This window comes from Mesoplodon mirus (genome assembly GCF_964341445.2).
Source record: "Mesoplodon mirus genome assembly, chromosome: 11".
In the NCBI taxonomy this organism is placed as follows: domain Eukaryota; kingdom Metazoa; phylum Chordata; class Mammalia; order Artiodactyla; family Ziphiidae; genus Mesoplodon; species Mesoplodon mirus.
The window spans coordinates 91563350-91580759 of record NC_138987.1 but is presented as its reverse complement, the minus strand read 5'-3'; the positions used below and the strand labels follow the sequence as shown (position 1 = coordinate 91580759).

The following is a 17410-nucleotide window of genomic DNA, read 5'->3' as shown; positions in this document are numbered from 1 at the left end:
TTTATGTATGATTGTTTAAATTTATTTTCTGAAGGTGGTGAGTCATTGGCTGAGAATGAAAGGAGAGCTGGGCTAGTTAGAGGCTTGAGAAGGGTGGGACTTGAAAAGTTACTGTGATGAGTGAGAGAAGGGACTGATAAGAGATGCGTCCTAAGGTTGTTTGTCAGTGGTGAGATTGAGTGACTGAAAACTGGCCCTACTCAGCCCAGCTTTATGATTTTCTCTAGCAATGTTTAGTTGCCCAAAAGCAGGTACAGGAAAGTGAATGGTCGGGCTTATTCAGGTATGGTTTTTCCAGGTAGGTGCAATGAAAGAACAAATGGATAAAAAAAAAATTGAACAAAGTCAAAAGAGTGGAGAGATGCACTATAAAATCTAAATTGAATAACAATGAAGTGCATGCAGGAGGGGAGTGAGGGGAAGGCATAAAGAAGAAGCTTGAGGGAATTCCCTGGTCGTCCAGTAGTTAGGACTCCATGCTTTCACCGCCCAGGCTGTGAGTTCAATCCCTGGTGGGAGAACTAAGACCCTGCATGGCGCGCGGCATGGCCAAAAAAAGAAGAGGCTTGAAGGGATGATGGTACAGTAGGCAGGCAGAAGTACAGGTGGAAAGGGGACAGCTGAAACAAACAGCTGGAAGGGTAGTGTTTGCATTAAAGGGTGGATTTTCTGAAGTACTGATTTGAAAAGTTCAAGGTGGCTGGGGGGGGGGAGGAAAATGTTTTTGAACAGAGGAATTTCAGGAACTCAGAGTCCAGTCTCTTGGACAGGTCACCTCCTGGGTATGAAAATCAACCAGACTGATAGCAGGCCCTTGTTGGGGAGTAATAAACCAGGGAGAACATCCAGGACTTCCGTAACTGACAGTGGTTGATGAAATGGGATAGAGAGTACCCTGGCTAGATGGTACATGCCTCAAGGGAACAGAGGTATTTTTTTTTTAATTTTTAAATTATGAAGTAGACCATACATGTAAAGGCATATCTACAATGAATATATACAAATTAAAATAATAAAATGAACACTCATGTACATACATTACAGCCTAAGGTATAAAATGTTACTAGAGCCTTTGTACTCTGTGTGCCCCATCCCTAACACATCACCTCTGCTTCTCCCAATCTAGCCATGAGGTGTATGGAACAGGCCATGAAGAGATACAGGATACTGAGGCATGTGTTGAGCATGGCGTAGCAATATGGGGATGAAAAACGGCTAGAGAAGATATGACCTCAAGTACTCATGTGTGGGGGGATGAGTGATGTGGAATAAGGTGGGTTCAATTCTAGTGTCTCCTGGAGGGAGGACGGTAGATGTTCAGACTTCATAGGATTCAGCTTTGATTCAGAAGGAAGGCACTGGGGTTATTTTATGGGGGAGTACGTGGTGATGGGTGACTGAGAGTGGTCAGGAGTGGGTGCCCCTGGATACTTTTAGTGGACGTTAGGAAGAATGGAACAGCAGGCTGCAGAGAGACACACGGCCATCACAACGGCGATTAACCTTTGCTACTGTGGACTCAAACTTGGTTGTCTGTTAATATGTTGCTATTCCCACTTCCTGTGGTAGGAGAAAGAGTAGACTGCTTTTGTTTTTGTGTTTTGATTTGGTCTGCAAATTGCAAATATGAAAAAAAAGCCACCGTCAAGGGATGGACGAAGTTGTAACTGTCAGGTGCGTTTAATTCAGATGTGAAGACAGAAGGCAGATGCAGTTCTGGGAACCCTTTGGTTATAGCATGGAACCAGGAAGATTTTCAAAAGGGAAGGAACAAGATAACAGTCCTTTCTGGATCCTTTAAGGCAAACATTGTGTGTCTTCTTTATGTTGTAAAACTACCAGCATGTAGATCATGATTAAAGAGAGGCAGGTTCTGCTGGGAAAGTTTCAAGGGTCAAAACAAATAATGGAACACTAAGTTGGCAGATTTATGAGATATACTCTTCAGTAGAACACAAAAGCCCTAAAGATATGAGGAAAAAGAGGGAAATTACTCCACATGGGGAGGGGCAGCTGCGCAGGTCACCTGCATGTGCCACTCTTTCGTTTCTGGCAAGACTTTGGGTCTCTTCTGTATGCTTCTCATTAAGATCCCCTGCTCACCTTCAGGCCTATCGGAATACTTGGCATCTCTACAGTCTGTAGCAGTCCTAGGCTTCCTCTCTCCCTACCTCAGTGCAGATGCAAAAGTGAGTTTATGAACTAATGTAACTGATAGAACTAAAACGTGCAAGTATTTTTTTAAAATAAGCACAGAAGTAGAGATTCTGATCTGGATTTATTGAGGAAAAATGGCTACAGTAAAGTACTTCTCTTTTTCCAGTGTTATTGAGAACTAATTGGCACACATCACTGTATAAGTTTAAGGCATACAGCATGATGGTTTGCTTTACATATATTGTGAAATGAGTACCACAATAGGTTCAACTAATAACCGTCTTGCCATATAAATACAATAAAAAGAAAAGAAAGGAGGAAAGAATAAAGGAAAAAAAATCTCCTTCTGATAAGAACTCATAGAATTTATTCTCTTAACAACTTTCCTATGTATCATATAGCAGTGTTAGCTGTAGTCATCATGCTGTACATTAGAGTATTTCTGAATGGATGATTTAATAGACGCACCAGATTAGCTGAAATACACCCTGAATGCCTGCAGCCAGTGGACGTGAATACTGCTCCTTCCAATTAAGTCATCTGCTTACCAAGGGTCCCTTGCGTTTGCGCCCAAATGTGCCAAACATATTTATTAAATTATGTCCTTAATTAAATGTTATGTAATCTGATAAAATGCGTACAAAAACTGTTGGAAATCTTAAAGCAAATTACTAAGAAAACTGCTGTGGCGAGACTGCTATAAAACACCAGGGAATAACAAAGAAACCTAAAAGGAATTCTGTCCTTAGAGAACTTGTCAATTACCTTAAAACATCAAACACCAGAAGCAGTACAAGATGCACTAGGGGTGTGGTTTACTTAAGAAAGCTGATACGGGGGGAGGGACAAATTGGGAATTTGGGATTAACAGATACACACTACTATATATAACATAGATAAACAACAAGGACCTACTGTATAGCACAGGGAACTATATTCAATATCTTGTAATAACCTATAATGGAAAAGAATCTGAAAAAGACACAACTGAATCACTTTGTGTCACAACTGAATTACTTTGCTGCATACCTGAAACATTGTAAATCAACTATACTTCAATGAAAAAAAGAAAGAAAGAAAGCTGATACAGAGCTCCAACCTGGCTGCTTATGCTCAAAGAATATTACTTGCCCTGACATCAACCAATGGGTGAATAAACAAACATGAATATGTTTTGAGATAAAATACAACTTTTAAGGTATAAATATATAATTTTTAATGATTCCTAGTTTAACTGTTTTTTTCCTGTGAAGGAAATCCTTACTGGTCCTATTCACACAGGATAACATAATGCCAGATGGGTTCAGGTAACTAAAAGGCTATATGGTTTTGCTGAGCACTCAAATGGATTTGGTTACACAAACCTTCTGAGTTAGGCATAGAGAAATATAAATTGCTTTACATAATAAAATGAGGAAAATGTGAAGTTCTCAGGGCCAATCCAGGAACAAGGGAATGAGAAGGAGAGATGGAAAGAGATAAAGGGAAAGAGATGGGAGCTACATAGAAATAAATGGCCTGTAGGAAAGGCCTAGTGGGATGCGGGCTGAAGACATTCAAGAACAAGGATGTATAAAATAAATAAGAGGTTGCTCGTCATTTCCTTGAGGAAAAGATGCTTTACTTCATCCATACAACAGATATTTATTGAGCACCCTCTAACCGTTCTCAGCATTGGGGTTACACAAATGAACACGTTTCTGTCTTCATGATAATTGTATTCTACCAGGAATTTAAAACTGATAAAACTGGGTAACGGTTCCCAAACCTTCAGTCAAGTCTGTGCCAGATACGACTTGCCTAACTTTTGGGAATTATGGAAAGGTGGTCATATCTGTGTCTAGATTCATGGGGTAAGAACAGGAGTAGGATGGCTAGGTGATTCTCAGAAGCAGGAGTCTGAAGTCAGAGATGATCATGGTAGTTTAGGACTTCAGGGTTTGATGGAATATTGGGAAGTGTTTCTGAACTTTCTACAAGGATGCGATGAGAGTCAAAGTCATGTTATCTAGATCACAAGGTCGGGTGACCCGACTGACACCCAAATCACTATTGTACACTAGGGTTGCGTATCTAAATCTAGCACCAGTGCCTGGGCACTTGAGGCTGACAGGCTTGTTTCTTTTCCTTGTTAAGCCTGTTTCCTCTTGTCTTCCCCTCTCCCATTCTCAGCTCCGTGCTCTGTGATGACCTACAGGAGTGGGATGGGGGTGGGGTGGGAGAGAGGCTCAAGAGGGAGGGGATATATGTATACATATAGCTGATTCACTCTGTTGTACAGCAGAAACTAACACAACATTGTAAAGCAATTATACTCCAATAAAACAAACAAACAACAAAAGAAACTCTATTTAAACCCTGAGCAATGTCTTCCTCTCCCTCCTTCCCCAGCCCATTTTGTACAGTCTTCTCATATGCTCAGGAAAGGCTGGAGTAGGTCATTGTTATATACTTGCAGGGGCAGCTGGAATTCTGTTCAATTTCCTAGTGACTCTCGGATTACCTCCTCTGTCCAGGTGGCTAGTTTTACCTACTTAGGGAAATATGTGCTGAAGACAGTAGTCATGCCTCTCAGCTGCAATAAACTCCTCCATGCTCTGGAAACAGCTTTGTTTGTTTTCTCTTACCTCCAACACACGGAAGGAAACAGGCTGTAGGCTGCCAAGAGTGGTTGGTTGGGTTGATATGTCAATTCTGAAAGAGGAACTCTGTATTCTCCTGTAGAGAAGCTGGACATTACTCTTCCCCACCACGCCAAGGCAGCTGAAGGATTACTTCCTCCTAGTTATACGGGTTAAAACAATAGCTTGGGAAAGAAGGAAAAAAAGTGATCAGTCCCCTGAAGTGTAAACGCCTTAGGAACAGAGTAATTATCAGTTTTGTTTATTGATGCTTCTTTACAAAGTTGGAAAGGTAAGGCAAGCATTTAAAGAACAGAATTGTATATCCTAAGGTAAAGAAGAGCATCTTTGAGTTTCAGGAGGCAGTTCGATATTCTTAAACAAAAAACCAAGACCCACCAAACTTGAAGCTGGATTTGAATCATGTTTCAGCTGTTTGTTAAGCATATGAACTTGAGCAGATTACCTACATTTGCTGATCTTTAGTTTTCTTATTTGTAAGATAAATTGAATTTCTATTCTAGCCAGTAAGCCTGAGCTGTGACCCTTGTTGCAGTTTGGATGTGGGTAGGTATGCCAGATGATTGATGGGATTTGCCCAAACAACACTCGCTCACCTGGGGTTGACAAGTCACACTATAGGTGATGCATTCCCAGGGAAACAGCCAAACAATATCTTCCATATTATTCAAGCCTGTCTCGAATCCAGTCCATACAGACCTTAGTTCAAAAGAGAAAAAGGCCTGGAATAAAAAACTGGAAGAACAACCTGATACAGAAGTCAGTAGAATATTAAGTCATACATATAATTGCCTAGGGCCACTCTAACAGGCTCTATCACACAAAGAAGAGGGATGTCGTACCTCACTTGATCAAAAATTGGCAGCCTGCTCTGGCACTTTGAGAGTCCTCCAGGGTGGATGTCGGGATTGCTGGAGCTGTGGTAGCACCCAGTGGGGGACTTCAATGTGTGAGCAAATTGCACTCACCAGGTGGCAGAATCCACTGGAGACCCTCATGCTCAGTGGGCCCACAGCAATTCCCAGGACAAACAGACTTATTGGACAATATTCAAGACATGCCTAGCAACTTCTAGATATATTCACAGGAGCACCAGCAAGTGAAAATTAAGTTACTACTGTTGCGTGAACTTCACAGATTCTAGCACAAGGAAGTTTGGTTTAAATTAAAGCAGAAAATGGTATTAGAAGGTTCCTGGCACCTAGATAGTTATTGTTATTCCTTGATGCCCTTCTCTGAACGGCACAATCAATTGCTCCTTCCTTTGTGCTACTTTTGTGTACAGTAGGAATACCTTCTCCAACTTTAATTGAACGTTTATTTAATTGAAATTAATAGAATTGAAAAAGCAAAGTATATGACAATTTCACTTTATTAGAAAAGAATAGTTATGGAAAGAAATTTCAGTTGTATTCAAGAAATAATTATGTGGCTAGATGTGATTAAAAAATTGTCCCTAAGACAAACATTTGGATCTACCACAGGAACAAAAATGTAAACTACTTTTACTTAGATATACTTCTTTATATTTAACAGTGAATCAGCAGGATATATTTGAAAGAAAGAAGTTCTGAAATGTAGAGTGGTAGATATTCCTTTTCACCTTATGTATGAGATTAGGAAAAACGAATTTGTCAAATGCTTAAAACTTGGCAAAATTATTTGAAGGATGAACAAATGCCTGATGAAATAGGATTCGATGGAAAGGGATACGAAGATCAAGGGGAGAAAAGTCTTATTAATGCTTCAAGGTTGCAGAAACTGGTCGCCCAAAGACACATCATATCAAATGTATTAGATGCGACCACATTTAATATATTTGATATGTATCATTTTTCTGTAAAACATTTTTTTCTGTAAAAAGTTGAAAGGAGTTTTATAGTTTTGCTATCAGTTTTGATTTTCTAGTTTTTTTTTTGAATTTGGAGCCAAGACTTCTTTCTTTTAGGTCTCAAACACTTTTATAGGCTTTTAAAACACTCAGAGGTCTAGACAGTGACAGACTGTCCCTGATAGGTAAGGATGTTAAATAGACTGTGAGAGGGCTTCCCTGGTGGCGCAGTGGTTGAGAGTCCGCCTGCCAATGCAGGGGACACGGGTTCGCGCCCCGGTCCGGGAAGATCCCACGTGCCGTGGAGCGGCTGGGCCGGTGAGCCATTGCCGCTGAGCCTGCGCGTCTGGAGCCTGTGCTCCGCAACGAGAGAGGCCGCAACAGTGAGAGGCCCGCGTACCGCAAAAAAAAAAAGACTGAGAAAAAAAACCAAGCCCATTTACAGCTCACACCCACAGCATCCCTGTGAAATAAAAGGAGAGACTAAGGTGTTTATCAGAGAAATGGAGGCCAAGAGTCAACAAAACAAAGTACAAAGCTGTAAATTTGTCGGGAAAGAATATATAATTATATTGAGGATGTGAATGTAGAGGCTAGTGAGAATTCTTGACATAAATTTAGAAAGTTGCAAGGGTAGTCTGAAACACACACGTGAAATCAGCAGGAATGATAACAATGATACTGGAAGTTTGGATTTTGCTACCGAACCAAACTTGGGTCTGCTTGCCTGCACATAAAGTCAACCTACTGGGCTGTGATGAAGGAAAGTGCACTGTGTACTGTAAGGCGCCAGACAAGGAGTCTGGAGCAGCTAATGCTCTAAAAGTGCAAACTCCCCAGTGGGTTTCAGGGAGGCATTTTTTTTTTATTAGTTTCTGCTTTATAACAAAGTGAATCAGTCATACATATACATCTGTTCCCACATCCCTTCCCTCATGCATCTCCCTCCCTCCCACCCTCCCCACAGGGAGGCATTTTTAAAGACCAGGTGAGGGAGGAAGTCACAGGGTTGTGATCAGCTCATGCAATTCTCTGACTGGTTGACAGGGTGAGGTAACGGGGCAGGGTCACAGGTTTAACATTATCAATCCTCAGGCTCCAATAAGTCTGGGTGCTCATGGTCATCAAGTAGTTAACTTCTTCCATTTGGTGGGAATTTTAGCATCTGTAAAACAACTCAGGAAATGTGCATCAGATAACTGTTACCTAGGTACTTCAGAGAGGAGTTAAAGCAGAGAACCCGAGGGGAGGGGTCTGCTCAGGAAGGCCCTTCGCATGCCCCCCACCCCCGAACTCAACACCACAAAGGGGTGGGCTGACACCTGAGCCAACCCTCCAGCCCGACCCCTGGACACACCTCTACCCTCACCCCATATAAGGAACTAGCTCGCCCCATCCGCTCAGGGAAGCAAGCTAGCAAGGTACTGTTACTTGTTCTCGCTCTCCGCTGCTGCAGCAGGAGCCCCAGTAAAGCCTTGCCTGAACTTCTTGTCTGGCCTGTGATCAATTTCTATTGATTAAGGAAGGCCAAGAACCCTGGTTGGTAACATTTGGGTCCAAGGCCGCTTGGGTAGTAAGTAGCAGAGCCAGAATTTGGATCGGTTTTGCCACATTCCAGAAGCCTAGCCTTCTCCACTCTGAGCTTGTTACTTGAGACTGGGGGCTGGGAGCTGGTGAGGAGGGCAGGTGGTGAAACATCTGGAAGCCAACGAATTAGACGGACTTAAATAACAAAGAAGTAGTTTATGGAAGCAGAGTGAGGAAATTTTGGAGGGAAATAAAATTTGACACATAAAGGTGTAAAAGAGTATAAAAGGATAATAGACACAGGAAAGCAAAACAGGTAAAGGGAAAATGGCAAAACCTTGAAAGTGTTTAATTTATAAGGATATGATTTTGTGCCACACAAGGCATTTTGTTTAGTTAGCTTTTATGAAAAAAATTGTAAAAATGAACTGTCCCAGTACTTGCTATTGGAGGCAGGGGAGAGAAATAATTTTCCCTCTACTCTTCTGAGTTCTTAGCTGAGACCCTTGTAATTAAGGACAGATTAACAAGAGAAAAACAAACAGAAGGTTATTAATACGTATACGTGAGGGAGATAAGAGGTACAAATTTCCAGTTGCAAAATACATGATTCACAGACATGATATGTACTGTGTGGGGAATATAGCCAATAACTATGTAATATCTTTGTATGGTGACAGATCACAGCTAGATTTATCATGGTGATCACTGTGAAATGCACAGAAATATTGAATCATTATGTTGTATAACAGGAAATAACATAGTGCTGGAGGTCAATTATATTTCAAAAACAAACTCATAGGAAAAGAGATCAGATTTGTGGTTACTGGAGGGTGGGGGTGTGTGGGAAGATTAGATGAGAGCAGTCAATAAGCAGAGTTATAAGATAAATAAGTCCCAGGGATGTAATGTACACCATACATATAATTAACACTGCTGTATGTTATACATGAAAGTTGTTAAAAGAACAAATCCTAAGAGTTCTCATCACAAGGAGAAATATTTTTTTCCATTTCTTTAACATTATATCTATATGAGATGATGGATGTTCACTAAACCTATTGTGATAATAATTTCATGATCTATGTAAGTCGTCATTAAGCTGTACAACTTAAACTTATACAGTGCTGTATGTCAATTATATTTCAAAAAAACTGGAAGAAAAAATACAGTAAAACCTGTTAGAATAGCTAAAAACAAGTAAACAAATAAATAATAAAGTATCTTTTCAAATCCTCCCTCCCCCAAATACAAAACAAAACATATATTTTATGTATATGGGGTAGATTCCCAGGGAAAAATGAGTAACTTATAAAATGGCTTAGAATTCAGGCTTAAATACCATCTTAATAGGGAAAGGGGAGGAGGGAGGTAGACCTCTTGGGGAGAGTAAATGATTTTTAGGAAAGATGAACGGACCTTTAGACGAATAGATGGGAAGTAGGTTAGTTTGCGACACAGTCTGTCTGGCTGCGGTGTCCACTTTTATTCTCTTCTCCTGTGACAAGAGTCAATCTTCCCTGGTTGATGAAACTCCCAGGGAGGGGATTTATGACAATTGAACTGCTTTTGAGGATCTGTCTTTAGGCAGATAAAAGGAGTTCAGAGAAAGCCCCTGTTTGTATTTGCTGTTTTTCAAGTGACTACAGCTCAAAATAATCAATATACCAAAAGGGGCATTTTTGGGGTGGGGGGGGTTGCATAGTCTGTTATCTTTCAATGTCTACACTTTCCTCCTAAGAAATCTCATCCATTGCTTTATATAATCTCTAGAAGGTGACTGAACTTAAGTTTACATCTTGAACCCTGAACTCTTCCTGAACTAACTCCAGATTCAAATATCTGTCTTGATATTTCTACTGGGATGTGGAATAGAAGCCTCAAACATGGCATGTCTAGAACAGAACTCTAGATTGCATCACCCTGTATCATGTTCCTCTTCCAGTCTTCACCATTCCAGGAAATGGAATCCTCATCTACCCTATTCAATCAGAACCCTAATAGTCATCCTTGAGTTCTTTCTTTGCTTCATCTTCCACATCCAATAGGGTATGCAAATCCTATCAGCTATGCTGCCACAGTATTTCCCAAAAAGGCTCACTCCTTCCCTCTCCATTATTACCATCCTAGTCCAAACCATCATCTCTTGCTGAGATACTGTCAGAGCCTCCTAACTTGTCTCCCTACTTTGGCTTCTGTCCTCCTAAAATCCATTTCCTACACAACAGCCAACAGATTTTTTTTAAAAACTACTAAATCAGATTATGTATTACTGCTTCCTAAAACTCTCAGTGGCTTGCTGTCATATTTATTATAATAATAATGACCACGTATAGTATTTACCAAGAGCCAAACATAATCTAAGTGATTTATATAAATTAACTTAATCATCACAAAAATCTATGATATCAGTTTCATTATTATTCTTATTTTTCAGATGGGGAAACTTAGGCAAGACCGATTAAGTAATTTGTCTGAGGTCATACACATGCTGAGTGTTGGTTCTGGGATTCAAACCTAAGCAATCTAGCTCTAGAGTCTGTGTTCTTTAGCAGTACATTGTACTGTCTCTCAACAGAACCTGAATTCATAAATTTACATCTCCAGTTCTTAAACTTTTGGATCTCAGGACCCCTTCTTAAAAATTACTGAGGACCCTAAGAGCTTTTGTTTATGGGGTTTTAATTACTGATACTTATTATACTGAAAATAAAAGAGGGCTTCCCTGGTGGCACAGTGGTTAAGAATCCGCCTGCCAATGCAGGGGGCACGGGTTCGAGCCCTGGTCTGGGAAGATCCCACATGCCGCAGAGCAACTAAGCCTGTGCACCACAACTACTGAGCCTGTGCTCTAGAGCTGCGAGCCACAACAGCTGAGCCTGCACGCCACAACTACTGAAGCCCATGCGCCTAGAGCCCGTGCTCTGCAACAAGAGAAGCCACTGCAATGAGAAGCCCATGCACTGCAACGAAGAGTAGCCCCCGTCTGCTGCAACTAGAGAAAGCCTGTGCACAGCAACGAAGACCCAACCCAGCCAAAAATAAATAAATAAAATAAATTTATTTTAAAAACTTATTTTAAATAATAATGTTAAACCCATGACATGTTAACATAAATGCATTTTTTTGTTGGTGTAGCCACTATGGAAAACGATATGGGAGTTCCCTAAAAAAACTAAAACTAGAGCTACCATATGATCTAGCAATCCTGCTCCTGGGCACATGTCTGGAAAAGATGAAAACTCTAAGTCAAAAAGATACATGCACTCCAACGTTCATAGCAGCGCTGACTGCAATATCCAAGACACGGAAACAACTCAAGTGCCCATCAACAGATGATTGGTTTAAGAAGATGGAATATTACTCAGCCATAAAAAAGAATGAAATATTGCCATTTGCAGCAACATGGATGGACCTAGAGAATATCATACTAAGTGAAGTTAGTCAGACAGAGAAAAACAAATATTATATAACTTATATGTGGAATCTTAAAAATAACACAAATGAACCTATATACAAAACAGAAACAGACACACAGACATAGAAAACAAACTTACAGTTACCAAAGGGGAAAGGAGAAGGGATAAATTAGGAATATGGGATTACAAACTACTACACATGCAATAGATAAGAAAGAATTTACTGTATAGCACAGGGAACTATATTCAATATCTTGTAATAACCTATAATGAAAAGAATTTGAAAAACAATATATATAATTGAATTACTTTGCTGTACACCTGAAATAACACAATATTGTAAATCAATTATACTTCAATAAAAATATATTTTTATGAAAAAATCTGTATTTTCTTAAAATAAAAGCTGATGTATAGAGTGATTTTGTTTTGCATTTTTGAAGATCTCCTTGATGTCTCTTTTTTGTTTGTTTGTTTGTTTTGGTTTTTTTTGCGGTACACGGGCCTCTCACCATTGTGGCCTCTCCCGGTGCGGAGCACAGGCTCCGGACGTGCAGGCCCAGCGGCCATGGCTCACGGGCCCAGCCGCTCCGCGGCACGTGGGATCCTCCCGGACCAGGGCACGAACCTGCGTCCCCCGCATCGGCAGGCGGACTCTCAACCACTGTGCCACCAGGGAAGCCCCTCCTTGATGTCTCTTTAATAAAAGACAGCTGGATTCTTATATTTACTTCTGCATTCAAACTGTTTTAATTTGTTGTTTTGGTTGAAGTATATGAAGAAAATCTGGCCTCACAGGCATGGACATATATACAGTACCAAACGTAGGGTAGATAGATAGTGGGAAGCAGCCGCATAGCACAGGGAGATCAGCTCGGTGCTTTGTGACCGCCTGGAGGGGTGGGATAGGGAGGGTGGGAGGGAGGGAGACGCAAGAGGGAGGGGATGTGGGAACAGGTGTATATGTATGACTGATTCACTTTGTTATAAAGCAGAAACTAATAAAAAAAAATCTGGCCTCACATAGATATGCAGCTGAAAAAGGGGGGGGGGAGGAATTTTCATAACCTTTTCAGATATCCTTTGATTTTATACCCAAACTTGACAAGTGATAGTTTCTCAAAGGTTAGTTGAAATTTGAGATCTGGAACCATATCAAGGAAATTTCATACCCTGATATATTAAAATCTATTGAGCTATCATGCACTTTGATTGAATCTTTCACACACGCATGATTTTTAACATCATGAATCAGTTAATTTGGAAAATACTGTTTCATTGAGTTCTGCAGATTTTTCAAATTTTAACACATTGCATAATATAATATCAAAATATAGCATTTGTCGTATCACTGTTGGTCTCATTAGAAAAGTCAAGTATCAAGAAGATGTCAAGCTCATGGTAGCAGATACAAGTTTTCCAAAATTTTAATTTTTACTTGTATGCATGACTTTTTATCATCGGTAACAAATACTGTCAGCTGTGTTCCTTGAAGTGACAGTCTCACTTTGCTTACTTTTTGAGAAAATGTCTGCAAACATTCAAATCTGAATAACCATCATTTGTCTTTCAAGTAAAAATGGTTTCCATAAAAAGGTGACTAGTTCAGCTTGCAACTCAATCATGCAAATGATATGTGATGGATGAAGACTATAATGGATACTAGTATAGTCTGGGTATCACTACCTTGATGTGCTGAGGTTATAGTAGTTTTACCCACCATTGCTTCTGAACTATTAACACTAATGTCAACAAAGAGAAAAAGGCAAATAAAATGTTAGTATTCTTTTGAAAATAGTTTGACTCTGTGACCCTGTAAAGTGTCTTGTGACCCTTTAAAGTGCCTTTACCCAAGGAGTCTACGGACCATACTTTGAGAACCACTGTTTTACATGGTAATTGACTTGCCAAGTTGCATGTCTCCTCACCTATCCTGCTCTGCCTTGCTAAGTTCCACTCACTTAAGGACATCTGCATCAACTGTTCCCTCTGCTGGGAACTCTCTGCCACTGCTATCTTTACTGTTATCAGATTTCAGCTCAAATGGCACCTCCTAGAGACACTTCTTGTGATTAACCAATTTAAGACACCTCGCTCCCCTAGTCATTCTCTATTATGTTACTCTGCTTTACTTTCTTTATAAAAGTTATCAAAATTTGATATTATCTTGTTTATTAATTAATTTGCCTCCCCCATTAGAACTTAAGGTGTAGGAATTCAAGGAACTGAGCTGTCTTATTCATTTCTGTATCTCCATCTCCTAGAATTGTGCAGTCAAAATTTAATAAATATTTTAAAAGACCTTGAGGAATTAAAAGTTGATATTGCAGTAATTTGAAAAGCATTATAAGGTGGTTTATAATAGTTTTCAATATTAATCTCCCAATGACTATTAACTCCTGACACTTTTCATAGTTTATAATCAACTTTAATATTCTCTCCACACCAATATAGAACTTGCATTCTTTTATTTTCCCCTTCCCATTATTACACTTGGATGGAATGCAAAATATTTTAGGATATAGATGAAATTAGAAAGGCACTTAAAATATTCTTCTTCTAAAAAAAGAAATTTCTTCCACAGTATTTTTAGAGCATAGTGTGTGTAAAGGTTAATATCTATGAACATGGTCAATTTGGGGTATTAGACATCTTTAGTATACTGAGTCTTCTTATTCAGGAACATGCTCGGTCCCTTTACTTACATCTTTATTGATGCATCTAAATGAATTTTACTATTTTCAACATAAGTATACTGTACACTATTAGAATTATTCATAACTACTATATATTTATATATGTTTGTTGTTATTGCAAGTAAATTGTAAGTTGTGTTTTTAAAATGTCTTATTGTTTATGGATAGAAATTTAAATTTTTTTGTATTGATCTCATATTGGCAAACTTGCTAAGTTCTTTTATTACATACTAATAGTTTGTAGATGAAAGTTTTTTATATATGAAAGCACATCATTTACTAAATGATTTTTTTCTCTTTTTATTGTATTGCTCCTAATAGATCTCGGAAGATTGTGCATCTTAGTTTGCCTAGGTGGGTTGGTAAGATAGTTTTTATACACTTATTTTCTCTCTTTTCTTACTTACTGTTTTCACCTAGCAATACATATCTTCTTATATTTCTTATTCTAAAGATAATGATTTTTGACATTTCACCATTAAGTATGAAATTCACTGTAGTAATTTAGTTTTTATCTTTTAGATTCTTTTTATCATGTTAATGACATTTCCTTCTATTTCTAGGTTCCCAAGTTTCTAATCATAAACGATGTTTTAGTTGTATTGTCTTTATCTATTGAGATGATCAAATGTTTTTTTCTACTTTTATTTTTTCAGGAGGAAATTATATCATTAATTTCCTCATGAAAAATATTATATTTATCATATTGAACTATTCCTGGAGTAGCTGAATCCTGGAGATAAACCCAATTTGGTCATTATATATATTTATTTCTTATTTATACATTGCTAGATTTGGTTTGCTATTATTTTATTTGGATTTTTGCATCTTTGTTTTGAGTGATATTGGTAATTTATCTTTATAATATGAGAAAGTACTGCCTTTGCCAGGTTTTGGTGTCAATCTCATAACATGAGTTGAGGAGTATTGTTTCTTTTTTTTATTCTTTGGAAGAGTTTGTATTGAATATAAGGTTGAAATAATCTGTTCTTGAATATTTAGGGAGGGTGAGATTTTTAAAAACAACACAAAAAAGTGAAAATCACAACGGGAAAGCTAGTTTTTTTCTCCTACACTAGAATTAAGAACTTCTATTCATCAAGTGCACTGTAAAGAAGAGTAAAAATAACTGTAGTATGAATAATTGCCGAAGGGTTAACATGTGCAGATTACCTTAAGACACCTACAAATCAGTAAGAAACAATCAAATATAAAAATGATCTACACAATTTAATTCTAATCGTTGTCCCCTCTATTCTGTTCTACCAACCTTATGTAGGTAACAAGTTTTAATTTTGCTTTAATCATTCCAGCTTTTTAAAAGCATAGATGAATATATATTCTTTTTTAACCTTTTTTCTTGTCTACTGACATCATTTAATGACAAAAATCTTAGAACTATGCTCATACCTGTACAGAGATCTTCATTCTTGTTTTTTAAATAACTGCATAATATTTCATCATGTAATTTTTTATTGTTTATTTAGGCAGTCTCATTTTATTGAACATGATTTTTTCCCAATCCTTGGCTACAAATATTGCTCAAATGGGTAATTTGTATACATTATTTTATAGCTGTATAATTGTATCTGAGAAATAGATTCCTAGAAGGGAGATGTTTGGGTCAAAGAATAAATGCAAGCTATAGTTTTTGTGTATATTGCTAGATTTACCCACTTTGGCCTTCATGTGAGGCACTCCCACCTGTAATATGTGAGACTACCTGGTTCTTCACAGCCCCTCATACAGAACGTGTTGTTAAACTTTTAGACCTTGGGATACTTAATAGGTGAGAAATGATATTTCAGATTTCTAATTACATTGCTCTTATTAGGAGTTAAATTAAGAATTGTTTTATAAGTTTAAAGACATTTTTCAACAGATATACAATTTTAGGGTGACAGTACTTTGAAGATATATTCTGCAGTCTTCTGGCTTCCATTGTTCCTGTTAAGAAGTCATCCGTCTAATCATGAATCCTTTGTCTTTTCTTTCTAGAGGTTTTTAAAGTCTTCTTGTCTTCTGGCTTCTACAGTTCTACCGAAGTTTCTAGGTTGATATTTATTTTTATTTTTCTATTTGGGATTTATTGATACTCCTGATTATGAGGATTGATTTCTTTGATCACTCCTGGATAGTGCCAACTACTAGCTCTTCAAATACTGCCTCACTCTCATTCCATCTCTTCTTGCCTTTTGAAAGTTCTATTAGACAGAGATGTACCTTCTCTGTTTCTTTATACCTCTCTCATAGTGTTTTATTTTTCCCTATCTGTTCTGCATTCTGGATCATTTCTTCAGATTTATCTCCCAGCTCTCCAACTTTTTTTTCAGCTATGCCAAAGAAGATGCTTAACCTGCCCATTAAGAGTTTAAATTTAGGAGCTGTATCTTTAATTTCTAAATAAGTTTTACCTGTTTTCTAATCCACTAAGTATGTTTTGGAAGTCTATCTTTTTAATAATGGTTTCAGGTCTCTTTTTTTAACATAATAAATTCACTTATTGCATGCTCTGTAACTGCTAAATCCAATATCTGCAAACTCTGTGGCCTGATTCTGCCATTGTTTCTTCTGACACTTGTTTATGTAGTTGTTTGTGTGTGGTAGTGTTTTCTATTGGTATCTCATTTTGGGGGGAAATTTATCTCTGTAACTTTTTGGGGGCTTATGTATTAAATGTGTTAACCCAGGGATTATTTTTCACTTGCTTTCATCAGTTGTCTTAGAGGTATTACTAATCAGAAACATTTAAAAAATGTTTTTACTTTATTTTTTTAAATTAGACTTTTTATTTTGAGGTAATTGAAAACTTACATGCAATTCTAAGAAATAACAGAGAGATCCCATGGATCCTTTACCCAGTTTATCTAATGGTAACATCTTGCAAAACTATGGTACAATATCACAACCAGGATATTGACACTGACAAGAGTGAAGCATCTCTCAAGTTGTTCTTTCATAGCCATACCCATTTCCCTCCTGCCATCCCCATGAGAACCTCTAGCAACCACTGACTGATATGTTCTCAATTTCTATATACTTCTTTCAAAAATGTTATATAAATGGAAATACACAGTATATAACCTTTGCGGATTGGCTTTTGTTCACTCAGTATAATATGGAAATTCCTCAGGTTGT

The 17410-nt window shown here is 38.1% G+C and overlaps 1 protein-coding gene across 5 annotated transcripts in view; it reads right to left on the bottom strand.

Annotated features, from left to right (window-relative positions):
• Positions 1 to 17410, bottom strand: part of GUCY2C (guanylate cyclase 2C) — a 114840-nt gene that overhangs the window by 77264 nt on the left and 20166 nt on the right. The window contains exons 1-2 of one of the 5 annotated variants that reach the window (XM_082635094.1): positions 5396 to 5489; positions 4785 to 4963 (exon numbers count right to left, since the gene is read on the bottom strand). The exons of 3 other annotated variants lie outside the window; for them this stretch is intronic. The gene's annotated coding sequence lies outside the window, so the exon portion shown is untranslated. Of the gene's footprint in view, positions 1 to 4784; positions 4964 to 5395; positions 5490 to 17410 lie in introns of those variants that run through there. One more of the 5 variants, XM_082635095.1, reaches the window with a different exon arrangement.